Genomic DNA, 7,044 nt, shown 5'->3' with positions numbered 1-7,044 from the left:
CCCCAGATCAAAAACATCTAACATTACCCTTTTCCTGCAACGCCTTTTTGTTTTACATGTTTTGGGCCATATCGATTTTAGACTGGCCTCTTAAAATGTTTGTTTGGCTTTTGAAATGGAGTGTTTAGGATTTTTGAAGGATGAGGATGGGGTAGGTAAAAATAGAAAACAGAAAAGAACGATTGGCTGAGAATATTTTTCCATCCTATTGAAAAAAGTTGAGCTATTAAGTGTGACTAAGGTGTGCTAACATGTGCCAGGCACCATTATTCTTTATATATATTACATATATTAAACCTGGGCATTGTGAAAAAACTAAGGAAGGTTATCAGTAAGTAGTGGAACAAGAAACGAATCCGCCAAAACAACCTGTGGCAGAGTGGACAAACCTTTTAATTCATTGAAGATACCATGTTATGTCATGGGTTAGTAAAGCTTTTGTCCATGCCACTCTTCCTGTCTGTAATTAACTTCCTCCATTCTGTCACTGTAAACTCCTACTCATACTTTAAAATCCCCTTCCGGCTGACCACTCAGAAGTCTTCCCTAAACACCTCCTGTTACAGAATTCATCACTACTTGCTTCATGCTGCTGTAGCTAATGCATGATGTATTACTGTGTTAGTAACAAGGATGCCTTACAGTTTGGCATACAACTATTTTGCCTCCCAATGTATCCCTAGGGTGCAAATGTTTGAGCCTCACAAACTAGTAATAGAGAACCCAGAGGTGTGAACTGTCCTCCCCCTACAACTCCCTCTCCTCCATGCCTACAGCCGAGCAGCGCTTGAGAGCTACCTGAAGGGAAGTCTGGTGGCTCAGTCTAATGGCTGAGGCAGAGGATAAATGCAACAAAACAGGCCATGTGTCCCCAGTTCCTGGAAGATGCTTGGCTTATTTTCTGGGGGTGGGCTCCCATACTCCAGAGCTAACAGGAAGTACTCATGGCTGAATTCCCAGTCACCTCAGCAAGTGTGGCAATGAGGACTTATGGGTTAAGCTGCAGGATGTCTGTGGGTGAGGGGTGGCTCAGGGGCAAGGCAGCAAAGCTATTTAGCAGATGTGAACAGCCTTGCCCTCAGGGGGCACTTGCCAGGAGGTCAGTGCAGTGTCAGAATTAGGCCAGAGTGGGGCCCTATTGGCCTGTTCCAATGTCAGTCTGAATCAGGGGCCCTCAGTTCAGTTCAGTTCAGTCGCTCAGTCATGTCCGACTCTTTGCGACCCCATGAATCGCAGCACGCCAGGCCTCCCTGTCCATCACCAACTCCTGGAGTTCACTCAGACTCAACGTCCATCGAGTCACTGATGCCATCCAGCCATCTCATCCTCTGCCATCCCCTTCTCCTCCTGCCCCCAATCCTTCCCAGCATCAGAGTCTTTCCAATGAGTCAACTCTTCGCATGAGGTGGCCAAAGTACTGGAGTTTCAGCTTTAGCATCATTCCTTCAAAAGAAATCCCAGGGCTGATCTCCTTCAGAATGGACTGGTTGGATCTCCTTGCAGTCCAAGAGACCCTCAAGAGTCTTCTCCAACACCACAGTTCAAAAGCATCAATTCTTCGGTGCTCAGCCTTCTTCACAGTCCAACTCTCACATCCATACAGGACCACTAGAAAAACCATAGCCTTGACTGCTACTGCTGCTGCTGCTGCTGCTGCTAAGTCGCTTCAGTCGTGTCCGACTCTGTGTGACCCCACAGACGGCAACCTACTAGGCTCCCCCGTCCCTGGGATTCTCCAGGCAAGAATACCTGAGTGGGTTGCCATTTCCTTCTCCAATGCATGAAAGTGAAAAGTGAAAGTGAAGTCGCTCAGTTGAGTCTGACGCTCAGCGACCCCATGGACTGCAGCCTACCAGGCTCCTCCGTCCACGGGATTTTCCAGGCAAAAGTGCTGGAGTGGGGTGCCATTGCCTTCTCCATAGCCTTGACTAGACGGACCTTAATCGGCAAAGTAATGTCTCTGCTTTTGAATATGCTATCTAGGTTGGTCATAACTTTTCTTCCAAGGAGTAAGTGTCTTTTAATTTCATGGCTGAAGTCACCATCTGCAGTGATTTTGGAGCCCCAAAAAATAAAGTCTGACACTCTTTCCACTGTTTCCCCATCTCTTTCCCATGAAGTGATGGGACCGGATGCCATGATCTTCGTTTTCTGAATGTTGAGCTTTAAGCCAACTTTTTCACTCTCCTCTTTCACCTTCATCAAGAGGCTTTTTAGTTCCTCTTCACTTTCTGCCATAAGGGTGGTGTCAACTGCATATCTCAGGTTATTGATATTTCTCCCAGCAATCTTGATTCCAGCTTGTGTTTCTTCCAGTCCAGCGTTTCTCATGATGTACTCTGCATATAAGTTAAATAAGCAGGGTGACAATATACAGCCTTGACGTACTTCTTTTCCTATTTGAAACTGGTCTGTTTTTCCATGTCCAGTTCTAACTGTTACTTCCTGACCTGCATACAGATTTCTCAAGAGGCAGGTCAGGTGGTCTGGCATGCCCACCTCTTTCAGAATTTTCCACAGTTTGTTGTGATCCACACAGTCAAAGGCTTTGGCATAGTCAATAAAGCAGAAATAGATGTTTTTCTGGAACTCTCTTGCTTTTTCCATGATCCAGCTGATGTTGGCAATTTGATCTCTGGTTCCTCTGCCTTTTCTAAAACCAGCTTGAACATCAGGAAGTTCACGGTTCACGTATTGCTGAAGCCTGGCTTGGAAAATTTTGAGCATTACTTTACTAGCATGTGAGATGAGTGCAATTGTGCGGTAGTTTGAGCATTCTTTGGCATTGCCTTTCTTTGGGATTGGAATGAAAACTGACCTTTTCCAGTCCTGTGGCCACTGCTGAGTTTTCCAAATTGGCTGGCATATTGAGTGCAGCACTTTCACAGCATCATCTTTCAGGATTTGAAATAGCTCCACTGGAATTTCATCACCTCCACTAGCTTTGTTCATAGTGATGCTTTCTAAGGCCCACTTGACTTCACATTCCAGGATGTCTGGCTCTAGATGAGTGATCACACCATCGTGATTATCTGGGTCATGAAGATCTTTTTTGTAGAGTTCTTCTGTGTATTCTTGCCACCTCTTCTTAATATCTTCTGCTTCTGTTAGGTCCATACCATTTTTGTCCTTTATCGAGCCCATCTTTGCATGAAATGTTCCCTTGGTATCTCTACTTCTCTTGAAGAGATCTCTAGTCTTTCCCATTCTGTTGTTTTCTTCTATTTCTTTGCATTGATCGCTGAAGAAGGCTTTCTTATCTCTTCTTGCTATTCTTTGGAACTCTCAGTCTGAGAGTCAGGGGCCCTCAGACTCTGCCAATTTAGGCTACAAGTGTCAGACTCCAAAGTGATCAGCTCTTTCCATGCCCTTGTGTGCTAAATCAAAGCTGGTTCTAGCTTTCACTACCTTGAAGATTTAGAGCCATCATTGTTTTAGTCATCACTGATAACTAACTCCTTTAGAAAAAAAGAAAAAAAAAACACCTAAAAACACAGGCAGTTTCCTGATAATCTCTCTTGCAGACAGAGCTACTTACATGACCCCCACCCAATAAAGATGTTGGATGCTCAACAATTCCAAGATGATTTTCTTTGGTCCTGGCCTGCATAGATGTAATCTCACTAAAATGGAATCGCTAGTAGGCACCCCTCTGGCAAGAAACTCTACTACATGTGCATCCCACTGTATTTTAAAGTTGTTGTTTTCAAAATTCCTGTCTCCTTAGCTTTAAATGGGCTTCCCTGGTGGCTTAGACTGTAAAAAATCTGCCTGCATGACAGAGACCTGGGTTGGGAAGATCCTCTGGAGGAAGGCATGGCAACCCACTCCAGTGTTCTTGCCTGGAGAATCCCCATGGACAGAGGAACCTGGTGGGCTATGTTTTATCTTTTATATCTTTTATATATAAAAGCTATCTTTTATCTTTTTTATCCCTGGCACCTAACAGATTTTCTAACTTGGTGATAGTGATAGTCATCCTCACAGTAGTAATAGTAGTGGCAAATCTTTATCAAATGCTTCTTTTGATCCATGCAGTGCATTTTGTGTGTTACATGAATGATCTCATTATCCTTATGAGATACTCTTATCCTTATTTTTACAAATGAGAAACCTGAAACAGCTCAACTAACTTTCCCCAAATTGCATAGTTTGTGTCAGACTTGTGCTTGTATCTGCTTGTTGAACTTAACTGTGTCTTACTTACTGAAAAGCCAAACATACAAAACCAGCCAATTAATGAACATTTCTATTATCATTAGAGGAGAATGTCCTTTCTCCACTCCCAAGTTTCCATGAGGAGGATTGTTTCCTGGCTTCTCTCCAAGGCTTAAGCATTTCACCTCTGATGATGGAAAGTAAATTTGGGCGGAGTAACTGAGTATACCAGGCTCATTTCTGCCACCTTCTTCCTCTTGGGAGATACAACCCACAGGGAAAAACTAATTTCTGCTGCTCTTCCCAGGGCCTGCATGCTCCCAGCCTAGAGCTGCTTGGATCTGGGTGGAGACAGCCCTTCATTCTGGAATTCAGTATTAGCTCAGCACACCTGGCTACCAGACCTAAAATCACTTCAGGGGACTGGTCTCCCTCTTTTGTTTTCTTTCTCAACTTTTCAGAAGTAGGGAAGAGGCCAGCTATTTCCTGAGCTGTAGCTTCTCTTAGAGACCTCTCCCTGCAGCCCAGAATCATAGACGGTGAATTTAAGCTTTTCAGCTTGAAACAGTCCACAGAGTAAAGGCTGGTTAGAAAAGCCAGGGCACCAGAGTGATGAGGATGGAGAAGGGGAAGCAGAAACTAGAAACTTCCCGCTAAGTGTCAACTGAAAGTGAAGTGAAGTCGCTCAGTCGTGTCCGACTCTCTGCGACCCCGTGGACTGTGGCCCAGCAGGCTCAACTGAAGATCATTCAAAACTAAGGAGAAGGTACTTGGCAAATTGAAATGTAAATGAAGGGCAAATAGCAATTTGCAATTTGCTTGACGCGCACAATTCTTTAAAGCACTTCTGCTATGTGAAATGAAGCATCCCATTGCCCTAGGTGTGCTTAAACCCTTTAGGTGATGGCGATCTGGACCTTGTAGGACAACTCCTCTGCTCCTGAGTAAAGGGGAACTGCCCTTTCAGGTCCATTCTTGAACATTTCTAGGTTTCCACAGGCAGGATGAAAATTCCCAAAAGAATGCTAAACACGTGCTCCATGAATTCTTATTTATCCACCTATATGCCTGCCATCTCCATCTAGGTGTTTCACAGGCATTTCAAATAAAGCCTGGGAAATCCTGCTCCTTCAGTCTCCCATCTCCGTGGAGGGAAGCAGCATACCCCTGCAGAGTCCTCTCATTTGCTCCTGTCTTGAATCCAGTCCCTCTGCCAAGTTCTGTTGTCTCTGTCTCTAAAACAGATTCTGAATCTGCCTCTATCTCCACTATTACCACCTTGTCTAGACTAGGTGTCATTTCTTACCTGGATTGTTACAATGACTCCTACTTGGCCTCCCCTCTTGCACAATTGCCAATCTATAATCTAACCAGTGTCCAGAAGAAGCTTTCAAAATTAATATAAATCAGTGCATCCCCCTGTTTAACATTATGTTCAAGCTGGTTTTAGAAAAGGCAGAGGAACCAGAGATCAAATTGCCAACATCTGCTGGATCATGGAAAAAGCAAGAGAGTTCCAGAAAAACATCTATTTCTGCTTTACTGACTATGCCAAAGCCTTTGACTGTGTGGATCACAACAAACTGTGGAAAATTCTGAAAGAGATGGGCATACCAGACCACCTGACCTGCCTCTTGAGAAATCTGTATGCAGGTCAGGAAGTAACAGTTAGAACTGGACATGGAACAACAGACTGGTTTCAAATAGGAAAAGGAGTACGTCAAGGCTGTATATTGTCACCCTGCTAATTTAACTTCTATGCAGAGTACATCATGAGAAACGCTGGACTGGAAGAAACACAAGCTGGAATCAAGATTGCTGGGAGAAATATCAATAACCTGAGATATGCAGCTGACACCACCCTTATGGCAGAAAGTGAAGAGGAACTAAAAAGCCTCTTGTTGAAGGTAAAAGAGGAGAGTGAAAAAGTTGGCTTAAAGCTCAACATTCAGAAAACGAAGATCATGGCATCTGGTCCCATCACTTCATGGGAAATAGATGGGGAAACAGTGGAAAGAGTGTCAGACTTTATTTTTTGGGGCTCCAAAATCACTGCAGATGGTGACTTCAGCCATGAAATTAAAAGACACTTACTCCTTGGAAGAAAAGTTATGACCAACCTAGATAGTATATTCAAAAGCAGAGACATTACTTTGCCGACTAAGGTCCGTCTAGTCAAGGCTATGGTTTTTCCTGTGGTCATGTATGGATGTGAGAGTTGGACTGTGAAGAAGGCTGAGCGCCAAAGAATTGATGCTTTTGAACTGTGGTGTTGGAGAAGACTCTTGAGAGTCCCTTGGACTACAAGGAGATCCAACCAGTCCATTTTGAAGGAGATCAACCCTGGGATTTCTTTGGAAGGAATGATGCTAAAGCTGAAACTCCAGTACTTTGGCCACCTCATGCATTGACTCATTGGAAAAGACTGTGATGCTGGGAGGGATTGGGGGCAGGAGGAGAAGGGGACGACCAAGGATGAGATGGCTGGATGGCATCAGTGACTCGATGGACGTGAGTCTGTGTGAACTCTGGGAGATGGTGATGGACAGGGAGGCCTGGCGTGCTGCGATGCATGGGGTCACAAAGAGTCGGACACGACTGAGCAACTGAACTGAACTGAACTGAACAGCTTCCAAATGCCCTTATAATTAAGTCCAGTTAATGTCCTTAGAATAAAGTCCAAGTCTGAATTAAAGTTCTATGTGATCTAAACCCTGCCTTCTGTGTGACTTCATCTCTTTCTCTACCTCATATGCCCTGCCCAGTCAAGCTTGGTTCCACCTCAGGACCTTTCTACTTGCTGTTTCTCTTTTTAGAATACTTTTTTTCAGATCTGGTTTGGGTCATTTAGGATAAATATTACTTCCTCAAAGACAACTTCCTGCC

Source organism: Capricornis sumatraensis, chromosome 7 (genome assembly GCF_032405125.1).
Source record: "Capricornis sumatraensis isolate serow.1 chromosome 7, serow.2, whole genome shotgun sequence".
Classification (NCBI taxonomy): Eukaryota; Metazoa; Chordata; class Mammalia; order Artiodactyla; family Bovidae; genus Capricornis; species Capricornis sumatraensis.
Note: the sequence above shows the minus strand (reverse complement) of the source record.